At 37.1% G+C, this 25782-nt stretch overlaps 1 protein-coding gene across 1 annotated transcript in view; it reads left to right on the top strand.

The window, feature by feature from the left end:
• Positions 1–25782, top strand: part of csmd2 (CUB and Sushi multiple domains 2) — a 554847-nt gene that overhangs the window by 148651 nt on the left and 380414 nt on the right. The gene's annotated exons all lie outside the window — the stretch shown is intronic.

Raw genomic sequence — 25782 nt, 5'->3', positions numbered from 1 at the left:
ACATACCGAGAGTTGTAGTTGAACAACATCAGGGTTGTATTCTTAAAGTTGCTTAATAAAACTTTTTCCCTGCTCTAAAGGCCCTCATCACCATGATCTGTGTATACAGTATGTGGCCCAATCTTTAGGCATAGTTTTCATAACACTAAACAAGTCTGTCCTTTATCCCCATGTCTGACGCCAGAGTGAAAATTACATCCATGTATACATACATACATACATAATAATCACTGTATGCAAGATAACAGCCAGATACTTGACATTATGTTGTTAATAAGCATTCTCAATGGAGAACTAGGGAGTGCAGTAGGACAGATTTACTGAATGGTTTAGTGTCCCCTTTAATTCAATGCATCCTAGCACAAAAAGGTTGTAGCTCTGCATCACATAAAAGTCCCAAGACATTTGGGTTGTAGTTGAGTTAAGTGCATTATCCTTCATATATTGGTGTAAACGTGGCCATCTCTGCAAAACAAAAACAGAAAAAAAGAAATATCCTTTGTATGTTTCATCTTTGCCTGTTTCATATTAAATATGATAGGGTTTATCCTTAAATAGAAGGAAATAAATAAGAAAATTGTTTAGCTGAACACACAAAATGTTCCTTCCTGCTTTATTTTCCTTTTTAGGCAGGCTTGAACTGGCCCACTGGCACACCTGGAAAACCTGATGAGCCTTGGTCTTTTTGGGCCCCATCGGCCCGATCACACCATCAGACTGCGTGGTGCATGGGTGGAGTGCTAGGGGGCCGAAATACACTGCACTGGCACCGGTTCTCCTAGGGAGCAGTGGACCCTTATCTAGGGAGGTCAGGGTGAGGCTGGAGTGGTGGGCCCTTTGCTCCTGAAAGGCCCTGCCTCCCCTAGTCTGTAACTGTTTTTAGGGATGCCATTTTATTTATCTGGGCAGGGGAATGTCAGTGCAAGTGTACCTCTAGTGGTCATCATAGATTGTAACTGTTATGCTAAGGTCTACAGATAATGAGTTCTATAATGAAACCAATTAATCAGCCTCCATTGCTCTGTTCTGTCATACTGCGCTGTTCTAAGCATACAGTGCAGTGGGCAAGGCTTGTATGACATGTTAATCCAGCAGCAAATTGTACCTGGAAATTATTTATAGATATTGGAAACTATGTATAATCATTTTAAATAAGCTCAGAGATGGTCTTTGCATACAATAAGCTTTGCTTAAGTACTTCACTGTTTATTTAAGGCTTAATAAATGGATTTGGACATTTTATATAATTTCTGAACCATGTATTTCTTTCCCTAATGGTGCTATATATTATTCTGGTAAAACAATAAAGAATATGCCCATTTCGTCAATGGCATTTGATTTATTGGTGCTTTTATGGGTTTCTGGAAGTTAGAAGAAAATGAACCTATATTCTAAAATATGTTAGCCGAAAGGGTAAATGTATATATTACATACATATATGTTATTTTATTATTCTTTTTCAGAAGTTAAAAGGGGAATCTTCTAGGAAACATTTCCTAAGCTTTGCACATTTCTGCTAAAGTAACATGCAGTATGCAGCAAACATACTTCATGGTTCCTGCAAAAAAATGCAGATTAATAAATCCAATTTATGAACAACTGCCATGAAGCTTTTCCACAGGTACTGCCTCCTGTTCCTTTACAAGATTACAATAATTCAGTGACAAATGATGGGAATAAAAGCAGGCGGTAAATCATAACATTGAGGAAAGTGAAGACCCTGCCTCAGGGAGAGTGAGATCAAATGGTTTAATGCAATGGTCTGGGCTCTGCATGCACACTTAGAAATGAGCGGAAAACTTTACTTACAGTCTGCCCCACGTATCTTGCTGTTTGGGGATGCTGTTTCATAAAATATTCCAGTGTAGTTTCCTACTGCATAGGAATAAGTACAGTAAGCACATCAGAAGACACGAACGTTGGGCTGTGGTATCTAGTTGGTCCAAAACCCATATGGAAACAAGGCCTTCAACTATGTAGGGAATACTCTGGGACTTCAAATATCTCTCTGATATACAGCAGGAGATACATTATTAGAGATGTAGTGAACTGTTCGCCGGCGAACTCATTCGCGCGAACATTGGGTGTTCGCAAGTTCGCAAACTTTTAGCGGTGTTCGCAATTTTGGATTCGCCTTAGGCTGATGCCTTTGCGTATACATAGGAATAGCTTGCTTTTCAAATACTGGCGTATTTCGGCCTACGCTTGAAAAATCCGTGCTAAGGCGTTTTCTAGCGTATTTCCGCATTGTGTGGTTTGCTTTGAGTCTTTTCAAGCTATTTCTATGGATGATGATATCGGGTGTTTTTCAGCCGCCGAGAGAATTAGAAAAAACTCAGCGGAAAAACGCCACGTGTGGCATCAGCCTTACAGCACAAAACGCAATGCTGTGTCAACAACGTATTTTTCAGATAAATTTTTGCCCTTGATCCCCCTCCGGCATGCCACTGTCCAGGTCGTGGCACCCTTTAAACAACTTTAAAATCAGTTTTCTGGCCAGAAACGGCTTTTCTAGGTTTTAAAGTTCGCCTTCCCATTGAAGTCTATGGGGTTCGCAAAGTTCGCGAACGTTCACACTTTTTGGCGGAAGTTCGCAAACGGGTTTGCAAACTTTTTTTGTGAGGTTCGCTACATCTCTATACATTATAACGTATATTATGATTGTACAGCAAGCTAATGATTCCACTTCAGATTGCATCCTCTCTATGACATGGTCATTTGAGTCTACGTGAACTCTATATTCTATATCTGTACTTGAAAATAATGAAGGTGCAGTACCTGCGGCTACTGGTCAAACTGACTTAATTAACACTGACTAAAAAACTGGAGCTAGAGAGACTTCTTAAGACTCGTTGCTACCCACTAAATAGGGCACAGAACTGTACTCATTAATGCAATACACATTCCTACAGCTATCTTCCAATATGCCAGCTACACCAACCTTTCTGTGACACAGGGCATATATGCATTTTATTAAAATGTGCTTAAAGAAAACCATACCCCCAGAATGAATACTTAATGAACAGATAGTTTATAATATTATGTGTCCTTTTAAAGAATCTTCCAAAACTGGAATTTCAGTACATATTGCCTTTTTACATCTTTCCCCAACACTGTTGTGTTGTGTTGGTCTGTGTGCTCCCTCAGAGATCATCTGACAGGAAATAAAGCAGCTCTTTGTCCATTATTTGGCTGATGTGACCTAACTGTATGTGTACCCTTGGTTTGTTTGTGTGCACTGTGTGATGGCCCTTAGTACTTAAAAAAAATTTCAGTTTTCTATTTGGGATTACCCAAAGGCACATACTACAAAAAAAGTATAGTTTTATGAAAATGATTTATTTAGATGTAGTTTTACATATAAGCTGTATGTATGCAATATATTTTTATAGAGACCTACATTGTTTGGGGGTATAGTTTTCCTTTAATTACATTTATATCTGCAGGGTTTTTGTGTCTTTTTTCTTTTGGAATAGGTATGAATATTTTGTTGTTTAATAAGAAGGGAGAACTTGTTATATTTTATGATGAGATAATTGCTATTCTACAGAATAAAAAGAAAATGTTTCTAATTAACCTTGATGTAGATGCAGAGATAAAAATTCTGCTAGATATAGTAGACTGGATGAACTGTATTAAAATAAAACACAGTTTTATTCAAAAGTTCCATGCAGATGCTTTCTGACAGAACGGTACCTTTAGCACAATGCAGCTAACATGATAATCAAAGTCACACTGTGATAGATGGGTGCTAACTGCACCAATTACACATGGCACTGTAACACCTGTTGCACCCAACATCTGTTCTCGCTTCTAATTTAGCTACAAGGAGCCAACACTGTTACATTCTCTGTAAAGCAGAATTCTGCAGAATGTATAGTTACTAACACATTGATGAGCTCAATGGAAGATTTTTGCATTACTCTGGCTTCTGTAGAGTAGCATGGGGGAACCATACCTCATCATCATCATCATCATTTTATTTATATAGCGCCAGCAATTTATGCAGCACTTTGCATTAATTTATAACCAACATGGATTTTACAACAATTTAACGAACACGGGTTTACAGAGTAAGAATAGAATAAGAGAGCTCTACTTGCAAAAGCTTACAATATCTCCCACATAAATCTATAGTCCAAAAAAAAAGGTGCACACAGGATACAGAAATAGGCAAGTGCCGGGGTGCTTAGAATATACAATAAAAATGTCATTCACTGGGGACAGGGCATATAAATATAGAAGACACCTGGTCCATTGACAGTTTCAATATATGGCTGCAAAACAGATCTCATTAGGAGCTGCTTGAAAGATTTGCTTTGGGGCCAAGAAAGCTCTATATTTGCCATAGCAGAGCCAAAACGGTGACCAGACAGTACACATAGCCAATTCCCTTCATTCATATTTTGTGTTTATAAAGTTGGCACTTCTCTTTCATCTTGCTGCCCTATCTGTGATGCCATATGAACCTACAGAGCATTGAGAAAATCAGAGGTCATGAGTGTGCAAGTGCTGAACCTTTAATGAGCTCAGAAATATTTAAACATGAGACTGTGCTCAGTGGGGCATTGAGAACATCTTAAGTCAATCTGAATGTTCATTGAATATGTTTCTGGCCATTGCAAACAACCAATTTTACAGCTTATGTGCATTGCATTAACCCTTTCAAAGCTATCATCATGTATGATTGTTAGGGCAGTTTTTTTTTAAAAAAAGTTCAAAGTTTTTTATTTTTGTTTTCTTTTTAATTGTTGTTGAAGAAGATGGAGACAATTTACAACTTTTACCAACACATTCAAATGTCACTACATCTCATTACCACTCTTATTGTTGACAAGGTGCTGTGGCAGCAATGTGCTAAAATATTGCTATTTAGGAGAGACAATGTGGGTATAATGGAGACACAGCACAACATTTAAACACAATCAAAGTTATCTTTTTTTTAGTTGTAGTTCAATAACTGCTGGAAATCTAAAGGTTTTATAAAAAATGGCAGAGACTCAACACAGGGATATTTTGCATTGGGACTTACAGCATTATAGACAACACTGCCCACAATCTGAGGCTCAGTTGAAATTAGTCTTTAGCTGTAGAGTAATTGATCAGTTTTCATTTTTATTTTTTATTGTCTCTGGTCAGACCGCAAAAAATGTGTTTGGCAAATAATACCAACCATTTTGTTAACCATATGGTGTATCGCTGCCCTTCCAGTATTAGGTTTTGACGTTAATCCAATATAGTTCTGCAGTTATTATCAGCAATTTACATGCTGTAAACAGAACCCCCCTGTACGCAAATTAGCCCTAAAAAAAACTACTATATCCTTCACATTGTGCTTATTTTGGTTACAGTGAGTACATAGTTTTCTTACTACATAAACAGATATAGCCTTGAGCTGTTTTGCCAGTGGGCCACGCAAGGCAGAAACAAATGTTGATTGTTATGTAGGACGTACTAGAACAGTGAGTACCTTCCTGCCAATTTCAGTAATTAGCACAATCTAGCTATTCTATGAACGTATTTGCCATCTATTGAAATGAGCTACACACTCTATGCGCAATTGAATTTGCAGCTCTCTACGTGCCTACACACTGGATTGTTGCTTTAACTTTTAAGTGCCTGTAACATTCTTTTGGATTCTACAGGAACAAATATGCCCTACAGAATGATACCGCACATAGGAATCCGTTCTTCTTTGTAATGCTTGGCAGGTGGAATGTGATTCAGTGGCTTCTTCTTCAGGGCTTCTTTTAGGGCATAGAATAGAGGGCTTAGATAGAAAATATCTTTGGTAAATATTAACATTAGGTTTATTATCATTTAATAATATGGATTTAATGACTTTTTTCTGCAGCAATAATGCTGCTATTGCACTTTATCTGCTAGAAGCTAGTGTGAGTTGTTGCTACAGCAGGCAGGTTGGACATATTTGATTTAGGGGTCATCGGTAGTGATGAGCGAAATGCATTGAAGTCGATGGGCCTTTTTTATCTGCTGGTGTTTTTTCATGGCAACATTTTTCTTGGCTACTTTCCCAGTAGAGAAATACAAAAATTGTTGTTGAGTGAAATTTGAAAAATTCTCTGCAAATCCATACCAGGCAAAAAACTTTGCTCATCACTAGTCATCTGCCTTGGTGTTTAAGTGTCATATTATTGATAGTTTTACTCATTAACTGATTATTGCCAACATCGATCACATGATATTTTAATATTTGGCACTGGTGATTGAACTAGAAGTGAGAAACCAAGGGCAAAATTCATTCTTGGTCCTTTTCCCTGCTCAGGGAAAGCAGTAGTTTATAGTCAACCAGGACACCAACTAGCCCCTTTGTGATCCTGCTGTCTCAGTAGTAACAGTATACCCCTGTCTGGCATGTGCAGTCTTAAGCTGGGCATACACTGCAAGATTCGCTTGTTTGGAGAGGTCGCCAAAAGAGTAAAGGTTGGCCACCTTTACTGTTTCTTATGCCAGAGAACACAATAAATTCTGCTCCATTTTTGAAGTGATGTCCATATCAGGCATGATATGTATTCAGTTCTAGGTCAGATTTGATTTTATGAGAAAAATGTATCTCCTAATTCATTTACTGATTTCCCCATAGATCTCATTGAGGTTTTCATGAGATAAGCTATAAGATGAGTTTTTCTGATTGAATTGAATCTAGCCAATTACTCTTTATTGCCTTTGCTAGAAGGTAGCTTCATACTGTAACTTGATTATCTGTAAAGGCCCAATATTTTTTTCTTTCTAGCGTTTGGTTTTGTCTCCCCTATTGTGGGCAGTGGTAAAGGGGAGCTTTGCCTGTAAATAAAGCTTTAGTGACAGATTCAAAAATATATAATGAAATGGCAGCAGCTCTTAATGTCTAGGCACAATAGAAAATCAGGACAATTACTAATGCTAATGCATTTTCAAAACCTTTTCTGTGACTGAATAGAGAATGAATAGTACATAAGGGAACACTGAAAATGTTACCTTGGTTGCTCAAGTTTTTGTCCTTGGTACAAACAATTGAAAACAATTTTTTTTTTTTTTTTTTAAATCTGCCCCTGCTTTTTTTACTGTCCTTCCCTAAAACATCATAGAATGCACTGAGCCAGATGACTATTGATGCATCATTTGTCCCTCATCACAGCATCTGTTTGGAAGAACAGAATAAAGAGTTCATTCTGCTAATGACTTCAGCAAGAAAACTGTCTCTTCATAAAGTATAAAATTTTAAAAAAAAAAAAAGTAAAACAAAAAAGATGGGCAGACACTGGCATGGGAGGAGGACTGAGATTAAATGCATGCTCTGTGAAGCATGATCAGGAGATTATGAATGTAAATGCAGTCACTGCTAGGAAGGGAGTGGAATGCTCAGCAATGACGTTGGAAGACATTTCAAGGGATAAATGAGAAATTTGGGCACCTTTCCGCAAATAATGGGATCTGACATTACCCTTTCAAGATCTACACTGCTTATTAGATGGAATAGTGAATGTGGTTTATTTAATCTTTATTTGCAGAATCTTTGTTTGTAAGGTTTCTAGTAAAAGACATATGGCAATGAGTGCAGTTGTTAGCAATTCAGAATATATCAGCAAATAAGAATTCCTATCTTTTTTACACTCGCTCACAAAGTAGGCAATCTTGATTTCTAGCATTTTTCTTTGAGGTTTAAAGGGGCCGTAATTGCTTTGCCCAACTAAACTAACCAAATTTTTCTCATCGGATTCATTCTGAGAACTAAAGCTTAACATCAGGGTTGCATTCTTAAACAATATTGCTCAATAAAACCTTTCCTCAGCTCTCCATGCAAAGTAATCCTCTAGGGAGAATCCCACCTGATCTGTGTAAATCTGGATCCATGTTCTTTGTTGCAACTGGAGCTGTAAGCTTTAAACAGAGATTTCCATCACTGACCAACTAAACAGCAGTATGTTGTCCACTGTTTGATTGCAGTATAATATCATGAAGCCAAAATTACATAATGTAATGTAAATAATGTATGTAAGATAAAACCAAGATGGTGTATATAGTGATGGTAAGCAGCATTTTCATCAAGGTTAGAGAGTTAGGGGAGTGGTGGGACGGATTTATGGAGGCATTACAACCCCTTTAAACCAGCAAGGTAAACGTCAATGCGAACTGTTTTAATCATTTTAGCTGTGTGGTCTTTTTTTAAATTGTGGGATAGTATATGTTAAATTGGGGGATAATGTATATTGTATAGTATATGTAAGCAGGGAATAATGCACATGTGCGAGGTTGGCACACCAGAAATATCAATCATAAGGTTGGATGTTACCTGCAAGTCCCCATAGCATAATAACTAAAAGACAAGAGGAACAGGGCATTTCACTGTATGACAAAATACAGCTTGCTTTATTTTAAATCACAAAAGGGGAAAGAACACAAGGAATTCTGGGAACTAATCCCAAAGATCTCCAAGAAAATCTCTTACATGGGTTTATCCTATATGCTAAAGCTCACCCACTGGGTTTCTAAAGCAGAAACCAGGAAAATAGCTGGTCAGATTTCCAAATATAAACTGGTTTTGCCCTTCTTGGAGCTCATCAGTGTAGAGCAGGGTTATTATCCTGGCTTCTGCTTTAAAGTATTTGCATAGTTACATGGTGGTCTCCTCATCCCTTTTGATTTAAAAGGGGAAAGGAGAACCCAAATGTGACCCACCTAGGAGGTCTTTCTCAAAGGCACATGCTTAAAGAATACTAGGGGGGTCCTAGGTCACTCAAATGTGTTTTTTCTTTTTATTTATTTTGTCTTTAAATTTTTCCTAGTACAGAAATTCAAGCTCTGTTTATAGGCTTCTTCAGGTTTGGATGCTCTTGTCTGCACAAGCCCATAACATATGAGCAAAATAACAGAGACCTCCCTTTCGGCTACACAGTCATGCTCCCAAGATTGTTTATTGTGAGAGGGTTTTTTTTTTACAGTATTAATAATGACAGAATGCTATAAATAAGTATATATTAAATAAGTAGTATAGTATATTTAGTAAAAAGTTTAATTTGCAAACACAGTTTGCAGAATCTTTACAGAGACTCCCAGCAACAGGTACATCTTTATATATCCTTCCAACATTTATTTCAACAATATCAATTTACAAATCTATTTAAATAGCACTGCCTGTAATGAGTTTGCTTCTCTCTAATCTGCTCTGCTCTGTTTTATGAGTTTCCCTCTATTCCATGATTTGCTTTTATCAAGAGAGGGAAGGACATTTGGAGGGCAATGAATGTTGGATTTTTTTTTTTGCCTTTTCGGCTATGGCAGTTTGTATTCTGGCATTACGTACTGTAGCTGTATGTAGCAGCTGTGACAAATGTGCTCTGTCTGTCTCACTAACCCTGGAATCTGTGATATTTAAAAGGCAGTTCTGCTTAGTGAGGTTTAATAAAAAGTCATGTTGTAACACTTGTCAATAAATATATATTAATGTTTTCTTGGAGTGAAGTTTTTCCTCTTTTTGCCAGATATTATAATAACAATAGTTTTTTGTTTAAGCATGACTTTGCTTTCATCTTTTATCTGTGATTTTGCAGTCCATAATAATGCCTGTGGGCACTTTTGGCATTCAAGTGAATCTCATGGGTATGTAAAGGGTGACATTTTAGAATTAAAAAAAAATGGAACCATTTGATTATTAAGTCATTAAAGCTCTTTTTCAGTTAACTTGTTACATTGCTACCTCCCACTGTGTTACTTACCTGAGGAAAAGGACAATAAGCTTGAAATGTTACTAATGGGACTAATGATGCATCTAATCCACGCACTGGTTTAAGTTGTAATTCAGTCAATCACTGTTTTAAATGTGTGACTACTTTGGACTCGCATTTAATATATTTCACCCTAAATAATACAGGACTGGTAGCGATGAGCCCATTTTTGTTTGAATTCGCGGTGAATTTCTATGTTTCACCATTGGAGGATTATTTTGTGAAACAGACAAAGAAATTAGCCGTTGGAAAATTAGTCATGTGACAAAAAAATAGGCACTGGCCTAGCTATCTGGTTGCCAGGGGCTGATTACCACAGCAACAAGGTAGTTATTGGTTACAAGAATAGAATATGAATAATAGAGATCCTCAAAAAACAGACAAGTAATAAAAAGTAACAATAACAATATGTGACCCCAATTTGAATGCTGGAAAGAGTCAGAAGAAGGCAAATAATTAAAAAAACTACAAAATAAAAAGAGAAGACCATCTAAAAAATTTGCTAAGAATAGACATTCTTTAATATACTAATATATACTAATATACTAGTTAACTTAAAGGTGAACCACCCCTTGAAGCTGTTATCCAGTCTATGAAGTTGAACTCTTCTTTTTTTGTAGATGCAATCTCTACTTTCCCATGAATGTCAAATGCAATTACAGGTGCTAAAGTGCTAACTATGGTGCATTTGGGAAATGGTAAAATAGCACATGCAAATGCTGCTCTTGGGTCCAGTAGTTTATAGTTATGACCCTAGAAATTATCATGACAGATTTCTTTTTCATTAATCCCTTTTAGCCTTTCACATCAGCTTAAACACTGTACTTTTTTTAGTTCCATAACTATGGTCAAATACATTCTTTACATGTTGATGCTTATTTTGTATTATCATTTTTATGTTTCCTGCACTGCTAATTAATTGTACTTAAACTGCACAAACCTGCTCTCCCCCGGCCCCCACTCTAAGTAATGTAGGCAGACAGTGTGACCTTGCAGGAACAGTAGACATATGTGGAGAAACCAATGCCTTGAAATGGAACCAGACTACTTTTACATCACAACAAAGATGCAATGTGTCATGTGATTAACAAGAAATAAGCTTTATGTAAGCAAAAATAAAACTGTAATAAAGATAATACATTGACTGCTTTCAACAACTATATATAGTCCACATATAAGTTGAAACATTGAATCTATATACAACTTTGTATATCACACATGTAAAACAAATATCCCTGGAGACAGTGGGCAGTCTTGCCTTGCCAGTTTCTTAATATCATATATGTTTGTAATTGGACTTGACAAGTTTTGGCTTAATATAAGCAATTTGTTTCAATTTGCCAGTTTTTACCCAAAATATACTTTTTTTTTTTTAAAATATTTTATTTCTGACAGCACACCTTAGGCAGGTCATCTGCCATGGCCCATCCTATTAAGAACTGAATCTTTCAAATGTGCTATTTGGCTTGATTGCTGAACCACTGGATGTTCCAATGTGTGGATATACTGTAGCAATCTATGCAGATTGGGATATTGTTACAATAGTAAGCTTTGGTGCCTAACTGAGTAATCAATTACCTATGGATGTTCTATATCAGCATTTTGTGTTTGTGGGTACATGAAACTAATTGTTTTACAACAATTAGTTAAATTCCTAGTTGAACAGTAAAATGATCTTGTATGTTGAGCTGCAGCAGCATATGATAAGGTGTCAGCTTAGTGAACCTTACATTGTAATGGTTACCATGATTTTTTAAGGTGTGTTGACAAATATGGAGAAATTGCTCTAGATCGGCATTGGTAAAAAAAACCATTGGATTTGTCAGAGAATAATTAAGCAAGCTCCCTTGCTCTTGTCACTGTGGACAGAGTTCAATAAGCTGATAGGATCCTTGTACAGTAAATTGAATAGTGCTCAGTAAGTCAGACCTTTTGTGCTACTAGGGCAGCATGCTCTTGCTTTGAATACGCAGAGCGAAAGAATAAATAGTTCCCAGTCCTCTAGCACACTTTCTTCTTTTTGCTCTGACAAATAAGCTTTAAAACCCAGATAACAAGTCCTGTCGGATAGCTGTCTTGCATTTGCCAAGAAGCAAGGACTCCAGTGAATAGCTTTAATTATCCAACTGATCGAAAGCACTTGAGAGCATGCATAGACACCTCATACTGTTATCTATAACTTCCTAAATTTTAGCCAGCCTTTATTCAATCAGGACAGGAGCCGTGTGGCAGTGCCCACATGAATCCAACAGTATGTCTGATTAATAGATTAAAACAAGTGTATGCAAAAGAATTTAAAGGGGTAGTAAATTCAGATACAACATATTGCATAATGAAAGCAGATTCATCCAAGTACCTTTATAATATACATTAGGCATTTTTATTATTTCAAAGTTATTTTTAAATATTATTTTTTTAGAAAACAGTATTTGACCGGTCCTTGTCATTCCCTGCTTTGCTGGTTCTGACTATTTGTACCATTTACACAATACTGCAGTAATCAGCTTCCCTCGAAGGCCAAAACTCCATAGGGGTCATTTAATATACTCCCAGGCACAAGAAAGCATAAAATCATAAGGCAGAGCTAGCCGTGACCCCAAAGGTAGGTAGTAAGTACCGTACTAGGCCTGCAGCTGTTAATGCAGTCACCCTGTGTTTAATATTATAGCCCACAACACACTGCAGTCTGTATAATGGTCCAGATATTTAGTGCACAACCTATTACTTAACATTCCATAATTGCAAATTGTAATATTTTAGCTCACACCTTGATTCATCCCAGTAAAGTCCATATTCCTAATCAAAACCTTCCAAATCTCATAAGTCACACCCTTTTGTAGGTTCACAAATTGGGTTCTCCCAACTAAATTGTGACAATTAGAAGCTATAGCCTGGAAACAGTCTAGTGATGCATGTGTCAGGAATTCCCCAGACCAACACCAAAAAGGGAATTTTATACCCAATGGAAATGTCAAAGATGATGTCAGATAGGGATGGGCCAAGCGCCACACTATCCTACCAACGGACAGGAATGGGACACCAGTTGCAGCACACAGTTTCTGTTCACTGTGGATGATAATAGGCCTATCTGAACCTCATTTGGATGCCCAAGCTGCAACCTGAAACCACTGGTATCGAGCCAGCCCTTTCATCACTAGGTCATTCAACCAGATGGGGCACCGGCAAGGCTATTATGCCTTTATATAAGCACACAAAATACCGTTTTTAGTATAACTACTACTTTGTTTTTCTATCAACCTCTAAGTATGCACTACAAAATGACAGATTGTAGCCAGCTTTGACCTGGTTTTAATCCTGAATTTGATGGCTTCCCAATACTTTTTGCAGGATTTAAGTTCAGTCAAATCTTTAGGGTTTGGATTCGGTTTGGCTAAATACAGTGGTTACATTTAAGTAGGGAGTTAATTAGTGTATTGCAGACTGCTTCTATGTTGTTATTGCACTAGGTACCCAGCCTATCCCCATACCACAGCGGTGGGTTTGTCCTATTCGAACAGGTGAGCTGCACAGATGAGTGTGACACTGTCAAAAGCCACATGAGAGAGTTCATACAAATCTATAAACCTTTGTGAAAAATTATAATCTCTGTGCTCAAAATATAACTGATATCAAAAGGATTTGCCAACTGCTCGGATTCCAAATGTGTTCACGTATGCTTGGTTCGACTTTGTAGAAATACCCTGCGTTTAATGCATTCATCTTTCCTTGACAAGCTTCTGCAAGCATTCACCAGCATTGTGTCCATAAAGACTTGCTTAAGTGCAGAACTGCCTTGTTGCCGACAACACTGCACTTTGCACCCTTTGCTGGGGGTTTAATTTTGTGCAAGGTGCCACAAACGGTAATGAGTGAATCTGACTCGCGAGTCTTTTTCGGCGATTTCCCGAAATCGCCCCGCCGCGTCTGCCATCCCGCCGGCGACTTACATGTTCGCCGGTGGGATGGCAGAGGGAAGGCAACTCGGGGAGATTAGTCGCCCGCGAGCAGGGAGTTTTGCCGCGGGCGACTAATCTCCCCGTGTACCAGAGCCCTTAGAAAACAAAAGCAAATATCTGGTTGGTTGTTATGGGAAACATCACTGGTGATGTTTGTCTCCAGTGTTAATAAATACTCCCCTAGATGTGTCCTAGTGTGTCTCCTTTATGACTGGGCACAAGCTTATTCAAATCATGGCTCACAGCAATTTTTTATTATTATTAATGCCATAATTCAGTAAAGCTCAGTGTTGCTTGACTGCTTTGGGTTACAGGAGTAAAGAAAATCTTGCCTTTTTGCATATAACCTTGTTACAGTTCTTTGATTAGAGACTGAGAGAAAGAAATAGAAGCCCACACAAACCATATATTAGTTTAATGTTTAATAGGCCCCTCACATATAGAGGGACAGACAATTTTTACTGTCATTTTATTGTAGTGTTTTTTAACCCCAATCTAAGTTCTACATTTAAGCAGAAAAAGTAGATATTTAATTGATTCTATATTAAACAGCCTCCTTCAAATAACATTTAGTGCTTAAGGTTTCAATAGTACTGATTGGAAAATGTATCCACAGGCTTGCTCCTGTATCCTTTTTATTATAGCCCCATTAAAGAAAAAGCTAGAAATGCTAGTTGATGCTACTTGTTCTCTTTACTGAAAAAGAGCTCTTTTAAACAACAGCAACATGGGACATGATCTGCCCTTTTAATCCCCTGCGTTCTTTTATTGTAGGATTTTCATGGAACACCAGTAATTTAGTATTTATTGTATTTTAATGTGCTAGGGCAAAGCAGGCGCCAGGGGCACATAACAACTTCTTGTATCCATAATGTCCAGACAGATACTGGAGTTTTATAATGACTACAGATAATCACAATCCCATGAGGCTGTGCGACTTGGATACCAGCCTCTCGTTTTTAGACACACACACGCAAACACAAAAAGATTTTTATTACTTAAATTGGCTCCCAGCAAGTCTAGCTTAATATACCGCTAATTGGTTTTAAGACTTGAAAGCAATAGAGCCTATTAGCATTTGCCAGCTCAGCTCAAACACTGTGGGAAGAGGAGACAAACACCTATTTTTTCCTTTGCTTGCTAGGAGCAAAATGCAAATAGAGAAAAAATAAGTGGGATATCTATCTTTTGTCTAAGTTTGCCAAAGTTTTGCAGGTTATTATTTCTAAGTACAAGACCAGATTTTTTTTCAGAAATGGCAGATGGCAAACTGAGAACAATCCATTTGGAGAGGTGGGTTTGTTGCTTTCCTGAGCTGTCCATTCAATGCAGACTAGGCTGGAGTACTATTTCAGTAATATGCGAATACTCACTAAAGTTACAACACGTTTGCTGCTCTGAATGAAACCATGTGTTATGTTGATGAATTCCAGGTTATACTGAGTACAGACAGACTGAGGAAGAGGGATGTCTAGTCAACATCCCAAAAGATTGTTAGCCAGATATTAGTGCTAGCTGACCTTACATTTGTGTGACCAAACTGAACAGCACTTCCAGGTGGGTGATATTACCCAACACAGTTTCCACAAAACTGTATTTAGTTTTTTGTTCAGCTGCTCACTATTTTGGTATTCAGATGCTATCTGGTTGCTAAGGTGCAAATTACAGTAGCAATCAGGCAGCAGCTTAAATAAGAGACTGGAATATATATATGTTAGATATTATAGACAATAAAAAGTAGAAATAACAACAAAAGTGTTGAGCATAAAATAGTTAAGGAAGATCACATCTGGGACTAGTCACATGGATTTTCTTTTGCTGCAAGTGGCCCTTGAAAATTGGAGCCGAGAGTAAGGTGGATGGAACAGACATATTGATCTTCTTAGAAGGAGATTGTAAATCAGAGAGTCACATGTCCCTATGAATTTGATGAACGGAGGGGGTCTGCAATGTTATTTCTGCGAATGTATTTGGATTAGAAAGGCACATATTCCAAATTGTGTAGGTAGAATTGAATTTTATTGTCTTAAATATCAAACACAGAGTAGCATATAGAGGAGTAGTTACATGATAATATATCCTCTAATAATATAGCACTTTACAGAACATGTGTACAGCTATTCCTTCTGCATTTTCTGTTACACACTAGTGAGTATGGGAAATAACTTGATTCCCTCTATAGGGAAATACAGTATATATAATTTAATAGTGTAGCACATTTTTGGAAAGCCTCTGAACTATTTCTTTCATTTTGTTCTACTGTTCACTCTTTGTATAGGTACACTCTATAAAAGCATAAAATATGAATGTGCAAGATGCACATAAAATGATTCTTACAAGGTATTGAGGCTGTTATACAGCCCATATTGTAAAACAGCAACTATAGATACAGCAACTATTTACCTTCTGGCACCACTGGTGCCTTGCCTTCTGATCTGTAATCTCTATATGTATGATAAGAGCCAGATGACTGACATAGTGCACATACAGTAATATGCATTCTCATTAGTAACTTACATTCAGGCACGGACTTGGATTTAAAATAGGCCCTGGCATTTAAAATAGCCCTTGGCATTTCAAGTACACAGAGTCCCAAACAGTCCCCACAGAACAAATAAATAGTGCCTTTCTATGGCATCTTAGCCATAAGGCCTGGACTGTATAATATAATTAATATAATATAATTAAGACTTTGGTTAGTTGAATTCTCATTGGTGAATTTTCTTGCATGTGTAATTAAGTTTTTCGCCAACTTCTGTAGAGAGGGATTAGGGAAAGCAGGGGGACACCTTTATGGTTGGATTTAGTGTTTCTTTAAAAATGCTGTGGTTCTGGACTCTAGCTCAGTCATTTTTAAAACAATAATATGTTGAAGAATAGTGATAAGCAAATCTGTCCTGTTTTGCTTTGGTGAAAAATGAAACAACAAATCTTTGAGAAATGTTCTGGAGTCAATGGGCTTTTTTTCAGTTTCCATACTGCAAATTTTTTTGACCTTCCAACTTTTTTTTTTGCACCCATTGGAGTACATGTTCATTTTTTTGCAGCGAAACCTGGCAAAAGATTTTACTCATCACTAAGAATGTTGTCATTGTAGTCCAGAAACATTTTGGGTGGCGTAATGTTGTTTTGGGGGTTTATGCCCCCTTTAAGCATTAGGCACAAAAATAATCCAGTCTTTTATTATCAAGTGTCTCTTTCATGCACCAGAATAGAGGGCATTTTTGGAGTAATGCTATCAATCATGAAATTTTAATTGTTTCACTCACATTTTAATATACATTACCCAGGTTTTAGCTTGGAATTTGACAAAAAAAAAAACCTATATAAAACATATATGCACATGATTATGTCCAGCAAACAAAGTATAGAAAGACAAATTGTGTTCCACAGCTTTTCTGAAAATACTTAAGTATAGAAGCAGTACAAGAGTTAATGGAGTTTGACATATCTTACTTTGCAAAATCAATTCTAAAAAGCATGCTAATACAACAAGATGTAGAGGAAATTACCCCAAGCTTCTTCCTGCTGAAGGTATTTGACATGAACTTCTATTCCCTCCACCCCCACCTTACATTACAGACCTCAAGCACTTCCTGTCAGATGTGACTATCAATACATTGATCTGTTTGATATATGGAGGAGATGAGGGGAGATGTGTAGCATCCATGTTGTCAACAAAATGTTTTCTTCTGCAGAAGCTATGAAAATTCACTTGCATTGTACATGGATTTTTTTCAGCAGTCCTTGGCTTTTTGCCTAATGTAGCAGACCAAGAATTATCCTGAGAGTTCAGCAAATTAAAAGTCTGTAATCCACCAGACTCTCAGTCCCAGTGATCTTTGATCACTGGCTAAGGATGCCTTAGGGGATCATGGTACCTTATTGCGTATCATCTGCTCTCTCTTTTAAACTGGAAGTCCTAAAGCTATGGCTCAGCATTACAGTGCAGGAATATGCTGCTAGTAACTGCCCCAGTACATTATTCAGGCACAGTCATTTTAGGAGTGTATTTGTGTACATGCTCACTACCTAGCTGGCTTCAAGTTGCAGATTTATTTTTTACAGTGAACTGCCTGCTTACTGTAAATTTAAGAAGTTAAGATTTTTAACACAGCAAAGGTTTTCCCACAGAGTAAAACAATATATGGTTTCCTTAGAAGTGGAGGCAGCATTGCAGCTCATAGTAATGATCAAAAATGTGCAGGTTAATAAGGCTTGTTAATAAGGCTTCCTATGCCCATGTTTTATTGAACATCAATAAGGAGATGAAGTGAAAGGGATGCTTCCTTATAAATAAGATATCCGCTTACCCACTAGAATCACTAATTAAAACACAAGAAAAGAACTGAAGCTAAATGCCCAGTATATGGAAATAATTTTTTAACAATAGAACCAGGCAGGTTTTTTTTTCTACTTTGTGTTCTCTGGTTCTGATTCTTGAAACAATGGAGCAAAGGTCAGTTCTCTTCCAAATCTGTTAATCAGCTGTCCTCTGTTATGCTGTTTCATGAGTTAGAACCAGCAATGCAGATAATATTAATAAGCAGACAAATTGGCAGGAGCCAATACTTTTATAAATCAGTAGTAGTGATGAGCGAATCTGTCCTGTTTTGGAGAAAAATTCGTGAATCAGCGAAAATGTTGCACCAAATTTTTCCAAAGCAAATTTTGGCTCCCATCTGGCGAAAAAAAAAAAACGCCAATGGCAAAACGTGGAAATTCCCTATGAATCCATACCTGGCAAATTATTTCCCCCATCACTAATCAGTAGCTTTAAAATCACTGACATTTGTAATTGAATATATAGTGGAAATTACTTAGAATAACATTGTCTTTTATTATACAAATTGAATCTTCCTGAAAACAGGAGGAATCTGACAATTAAGTAACTAATGTGATGTATCCAAACTACACATTGTATTTTAAAAAGGAACATCAAATGCGAAGTAAAAGTCAGAGAATTCCAGGAAGCAAATAACCCTTCAGCAAGCAAGGTGGTGCATATTTAATTTAAAATATAGTGTAATCTTACATGTTTAATTTAATTAAGGGGTCAGCCTTCAATCTTGAGACCATATAAATGACAGGAAGAAAAGATTCAATATTGTGCGTTGGTGCAAGGAACTCAGGTCTTGTGAAAAGACTGTTTCATTGGACACTGAAGTGATGATCTCATGGCTATAAACTATGATAGATATACACAGAAGACTCTTACACTAGAATGGCCTGATTAATGTGCTCTTCCTGTGTCCAAGCATACATATAAATACTACTAAAGGCACTCTATACCTATGTCAGCACTCAGAGCATTAAAGGGACCAAATACATCAGGGGTTCAAGTATGAATGCTATCTTGGATAGCAAGGAAGTGCTTAAGAACACTTGATTCAAAAAAGATAAAAGGATTATTCAGTCATGCTGTGGGCTATAGTAGCAATAAATAATATAGCACCTACCTCAGAGAGTCAGTATCGCTTTAACTAGAGACACTTACAAATACAAGTAATTTAGTTCGGCTGTACTCATTTAACTGCTTCCTTGCATGACCTTTTTGTAATCTTGTATAAAGGGAAATCTGCACTCGTTATTTAATGTGCTTTTATTTAAATGCAAATATCTGGCAATTCCAGTTAGCTGATGCAGAACAGCAACAACCATTTCAACACAGGACTGATTTATAAAATGACTGCAGGTTACAAGTTTGGTGCAGTCTTCATATATAGCAAGTATTCTGCATTTTTGGCCAAGATGCTGCACCACATTGGTATGCTTGCTTACAAAAGAGCATCCGGTGTTGCTGGGCCTATTCAGGGGGCACTTGTGCTTGTACTACTAGAAGTTGCAAGCTGTGCCCTCAAACATGTAAACTCCCTGTATTTGTTGGGAGTCCCTTCTCCCCTGGTCTTCCACAAGTAACAAGTCAGCCTCCTGCTGTCAGTAATTTATATAACTTACACACTCCACTGAAATGCATGGAATCATCATCTATCGCTTTGGATCCAGGTTGGCATCTCTGTGCTCTGAACCTTGCAGTGGATTGAAAACTAGTTCAAGGTGCACATCTGACACTGGTACACTCAGTACTTCCCAACTTGCATGTTCTGTATGGGACACAAACCTGGGATTCACTACTACACAGAAAGCTGCATCTCAGGGCACAATATACACACAAGTCATAGTGCAAAGTATGAACAAATGGGCTACTTTCTTTCTCTTTTTTTGTAAATGAGCCCCATTTAATCTACAATCAATACACGGCAACAATTTTTCTGGTGTCAGTTTTTTTTATTCCTTTTTAGATGCCTGATGTAAATTGCTATCATACAAACACTCTACCAATAAAATCAACGGTGTAGCCACAGGTCATCCATTAAAAACTATAAGTGGCTGTAAATTATAAACTGTATAAGAACAGATTCATTTAAACCGTTGCCACCCAACAATATACATTTTTGTAAGTATTTATTACATTTTAAAAAATGTATTTGGTAAAATGTTAATTAGTTTTCAGTTTAGGTAAAAAGCAAATATAGATTCATTAAGGCTTCTTTACATGCTATGGCAAGGTCACAAACATATTCTTCTACTTCAATATCCTTATAGCTTACACCTGGTTCTGATGGGCTGGTTCTGATGGGCTGGTTCCGACTGCTTTGGTTAATCGAATGAACGCTCCGAGCGTTCGTGATTTGGTAAATGTGCCCCCTAGTGTACTGAATGCTTGTTGTTTGCACATGGGGGGCACACTAGGGATGCTAATTCGTAATTGCATCGGAAGTTGTAATGCACACTATTTAGAGTGTGTCTGCTATTACAGTGGAATTCTGGAAAAAACTCACTACATTGTGGGTAAAACAAAAGCAATTGGCTTTGATATTTTGCACTTTACACTGTGTATTTTATATGTGTTGAATTCTACATGGATAATTTCACATTTATCCCTAAAAAAAAATAAATGCCTAAAAATGCACCTGCTGCAGTAATAAGTTTATTAGCTGTAACACAGAAACCACTATAGCCCATAGTTTGCTATAACCCTTGCTATGTTTCTCCTTTTTACATGTAATGTACATTTTAGGAACATGGAAAGGCAACTGAAGGAAAGCTGGTACATGTAATCAGAATGAACAGTGATGAAAATAGCAAGGGCCAACAGATACTGCTTTTAGTAGATTGTGTTTACAAATCGCTTTAAAATCGTTCAAACCTGATTTAATGTATGTTTAAAAGCTGCTTACATTAAGGGGAAATCTCCTTCCACATCTGAAGTAATAGAACATTTAAACACCAATGTACATTTAAGAGCATTGTTTCCAATCTGCTCAGCTATCAAGTATGCTGGACATACCTTAAAGGAAGGCACCTTGTGTCTCAACCCTTTCTCCTTGTAGATTGTAAACTCTTTAGGGCAGGGCCCTCTTCACCTCTTGTATCGGTTATTGATTGCTTTATATGTTACTCTGTATGTCCAATGTATGTAACCCACTTATTGTACAGCGCTGCGGAATATGTTGGCGCTTTATAAATAAATGTTAATGTAATGTAATGTAAAAGGCAATGTTGGCATGCAGTTTTTATAGTGTTAGACTTCACACAGCACTGCAAAGGTCACCTTTTTAAAGGCTGAATATGGATTGGACATCCCCCAAATGGTTTATTGCTCATCTAACATAGTATCCTTGTGTAATATCGTTTTCCTTGCCAATGTAATATATTGTAGATATCAAAATGGTTTGTGTCCAGAAGGACAGTTAGCCAATAGAATGCTGATCATGTCGGCTCTGCAGAACATAGGAAGCTTTATCTATTTGTCTATGATTTAATTTTTAATTTTAACCTGAAAATGATACAGGAGATGCCCTACAATTAGAAAAGGAATACTGTGTTATTTTCATGTTGAGTGAGCTGGTCATCTACCTTCCTTTAACTTGCTGTCTCTCTTTGTCTCTCTTTCTGGAGGTCTTGTTGATCAGTCTCTATCTCTTATCAATAAGTCTTACAGGCACAAGTGCTAAAGCCTTATGGGTGTCATCAACTGAGCACTTGTGTGTATGTAATTGGCAGTGTATACAGTACTCTGCATATGGCACTGAATTAAATATACAGAGCAGAGCACAACACCTGCTATTGGAAGGCAGTAACAACATGGCTTATTTGTGCCTTTTGAATGATGGCCAACATAGGGGGCATTCCAGAAGGCAACCATATGCCACCTCTTCTGAATCCAGATCCGCTGAGTGCTTAATTTCAGAAGGAGGTGTTACACTTTGCTCTCCCCAAAAAGTCAATTAAATAAATTCCAAAGAGAGATAAAACAGCCTCAGTTCTCCTTTCCCCTGAGTTTTAACAGAATTAGTACATATAGTACATCTGTCCCTGCATCAGTCACTGTCCCAGCTTACATTCTAAGGTCCCTGTCACTATTGGCAGTTTTATAAGGAGCCAATTAAACTGCATGTATGGTACAAGGTATGGCACATAATACAGTATCTGGTACAGAGGCTTTTAGTCATGGATGACAGAATTTGGGTCTCTTCTTAAGCCACCCAGGAGCTAGTCAGCTGTTAAAGACATTTCTTTGCTTTCCTTTACTCGTCAACCCCAGACCTACTGTATCACTCAACATTGGCAGTGTCACTGTCCTTCTTGAAGTCAGTTAATAAAGGGTTCCCTTTTGTAGTTTTATATAAAAGTATTTCCAACCACAATGTTCAGTGTATCATCATCATATTCAGCCTTTCAATATCCAATGTTATCGCTTTTTGCAACTAAATTAAAATAAAATTCAATAAAACCAACATAATTTAATCTGTTAATATTGTAAGCTTTAAAGCAGGGGCCCTTGATCTTTACTAGATATTGGTTTTAAATTATTGTTACATTATTTTACCTTAAAATATGCTTTATCTCAGAGATAGATTTTATTGTAGAATACGAATGCTATTGCATGCAAAGATATATTTGTACATGCATGGGCATGTTTTATTGCAGGACACAAAGCCAGCACTTTGTGCCTTCACTTTCTACAAATGTAATTGGATTGTGAATATTGAAGTTTACTGGCAAAGAATCCCAGGACTGTTATCCCTTTCTAGAAGTATATATTCCTAGGCTGTTATGTTTGTACACAGCCTGTGGGTTTGAAGGAATAAAATCTCATAATAATTCAAAGTAAATATTTAGAAAGCATAGTTCTATACTGCCTTATGTAGAGAAGTGACTAGTCCCAATCACAAAGAATATGGGCGCAGCTTTAATAAATGGGATCACATACAAACGACCTTTAAAACTTCTCCATCCACAACTGAAATCTCATAGATCAAAGGAGCATAACTATTTTCCTCTGTTTTATAGAATGAGATTCAAGGAAAAGTTGTATTGACGTGATGGCTTTTGGAAAGGGAGCTGGAATAAATCTTTTTTTAATATTAGATCATGAACCCTCAATAACCTTAAGAATGAGCGTTTTCCTTTCTTATAAGAAGAAAGAGTGCACATACTGTTGTAAGCCGGGTCAGAAGTTATTTGTATTTCTATAAATGTTACTAAAGTATTTGCAGAGCGGGATTATTCTGACCCCTGAATACTGCATCATTGGCAGGAAATTCTCAGTATGTATGCAGAAGCAGCAGGCAGATGGCCAAGGTGCTTGGTAAGGAGAATTCTGCATTTTGAAATGAATACATTTGTAAAACATGGGCAATACTTCCAATGCATTTATGTAACAGTGGAATTATACCTTTAGTTTTTTGTGTACATTTATATTTTAGTATGTGAATAATACATAACTCTAATTACTGAGACAAGAGCTGTTGCATCTTTGCTCTAGGAAACTTACATTATAGTGATATACTAGAGACACTTTTTTTTACATATGTATACTAATAAAAAATATAAACTGCATAGATTGCTATAGGAGTGCATGTAAAGTATTATTCCAAGGCTGCACAATAAGTTAGGACACCAAAGGCCTTATTTACTAAACACAGAATGCAAAAAATGTGCAAAATGTGGAAAAATGTGCAAAATGCACCGTGCCCCATGGTTTGTGCTCAAAGTGTAACTCATTGTGCCCTTAGAATTGAGCTAAAGGAGCTGAGCCTTTCTTTGAATACAGAGCTACTTGCATTTAGCAGCACTGTATTCATAATGGCAAAGGGAAGGGCAGGACATGGGCAATTTTTAATCCAAGATAAGGTGCAACATAGTGCACAAGTGCTTCATGTATAGGGCCTAAACTCCCTTTAAAAAATGATACAAAGTTAGGAAATCTTTCTCTTATACTTTAATTCTGTGCAAGAACCAGCAGTTTTTAGCAGATCCTAATTTCCAGTGCTTCGAGACTCCAGTCTAAGACAGTTATTGCAGTTATACTTGTACAATAGATATTACATTAAACTTTGTACAACTGTACCTTTTGATAGATGGCCAAGTCTCTGTCAAGAGCTGAAGACATTTTATAGGTGCAACTATAAATAATTGATCTTGAAAATGTTACAGATGAAGAAGACTTAACTGCAGCGTCTATAGAAGAAAGCTGCCCTTCTATTCTCTCTGCAGTAGACGTTGAACTTAGTGCAAACTGTGCGCTATATTCCTCATTAAATTTTGCTCCACCAGTATGGAAGCTACAACTTTATTTTTGTGCAAATTGTGGCTGCTGGCCTCTATCGATCCATGTAATAATTCATTTCTACAGCTTTGCAGAAATGACTTCATTTACTACTTATTACTGCATTACTTTTTATTTCAAACCATGAGCTCTCCTACATCTAATAAGCCAGTTTATTTTACAGGAATTTGTATGTTGAACATAATTCACTTAATGTGAGTCTGTATGTGGCAATTAATTTACCGTAATGTGAAAATGTATATTCTAAATTAATTGACCTTGGAGTTAATTATTATGTTAGACTCAACTTGATTTAATGTGAATGGACACACTGAAAGCAGTGGTTATATATATTATAATTTTGTTAAAAAAAACATTGATGAATTATTCCTTTTTTTAAAGACTTCAATATATTGCACAATTCAAAATGGTGTCTTTTATTGTCAATGAATATTGCCATATTTTTCAGAATCGCAACCAATACAACAACAATAATATACCCTTATAGAGGTATTGAATAAACAGTTCATCCAAGGATGCAAAAACCACTTACAAAGAGCTTAAATAGGCACAATAACTCGTGAATGAAGCCTCTCCAAGAAATGACAAACCATTTAGCACTTACTGACATTATAGGGGTCGGTTTTAAGTATAAGCATTTCCTCTCTTTTTCCTGCAGTAAGGTGAGAGTTAAATTCTCATTAAAGGTACTTGCATAAAAATGCGTTCTTTGTACTTCCATATAGTTGCGCTTAGCACCACTGAGTCCTTGCTGCCTTCCATTCTGAATAAATCTCTGTTGCACCTATTGACGCAGGGGAACCCTGAAGCTACTGCCACCTCCTCACCAGGTGGTAGCACCGGGGTTCCCTTTTGCACCCATCGTCAATAGGTCCAGTGCAGGCATCACTTGCACTGGGGAAATGACACCAGGCATACTTCCATGCAATTACATAAGATTTGGGTCAAAATGCGTTCATTTTTGGAGATGAGATGCAATTGTGCCAGGGTCAGCTCTGGGGAAAGATGGTGCATAGTGGGAAATAAGCATTGTGATTGTGCTCGAAACTGCATTTAGCTTAGTGCACCTGCAAATATCATTAACTGTGTGTCTTTTCATAAAACTTGTCCAGCATGCAGTGGGGGATGTGATGGATTTTGTTTAGGACGTTTGGTAAAAAATGCTACTAAATGATGAATGTACTTTTAAGAATTCCGTGTGGTACATACATGTATCCTTATACCACTGGTACAATCAAATGTTTATGTTCTAGGTGTTTTATTAATACATTCACTTTTCCATACAAAGACGTCTTCATTTGCACATTCAGTTGTTGTCTTGGATCCTCCACCAAAGTCCACTTCTATGCAGACCTAGAATATTTTCCAATCCTTCCCTTTATTGCCAGGTGTCCTTGTACTGGTGTTCTGCCAAGCGCTCTTGTTAAAGTGTAATGTTTTAAAGGCAGTTTGCTCATAAAATAGA

This window comes from Xenopus tropicalis, chromosome 2, assembly GCF_000004195.4.
Source record: "Xenopus tropicalis strain Nigerian chromosome 2, UCB_Xtro_10.0, whole genome shotgun sequence".
Classification (NCBI taxonomy): domain Eukaryota; kingdom Metazoa; phylum Chordata; class Amphibia; order Anura; family Pipidae; genus Xenopus; species Xenopus tropicalis.
This window is presented reverse-complemented; position numbering and strand designations above follow the sequence as displayed.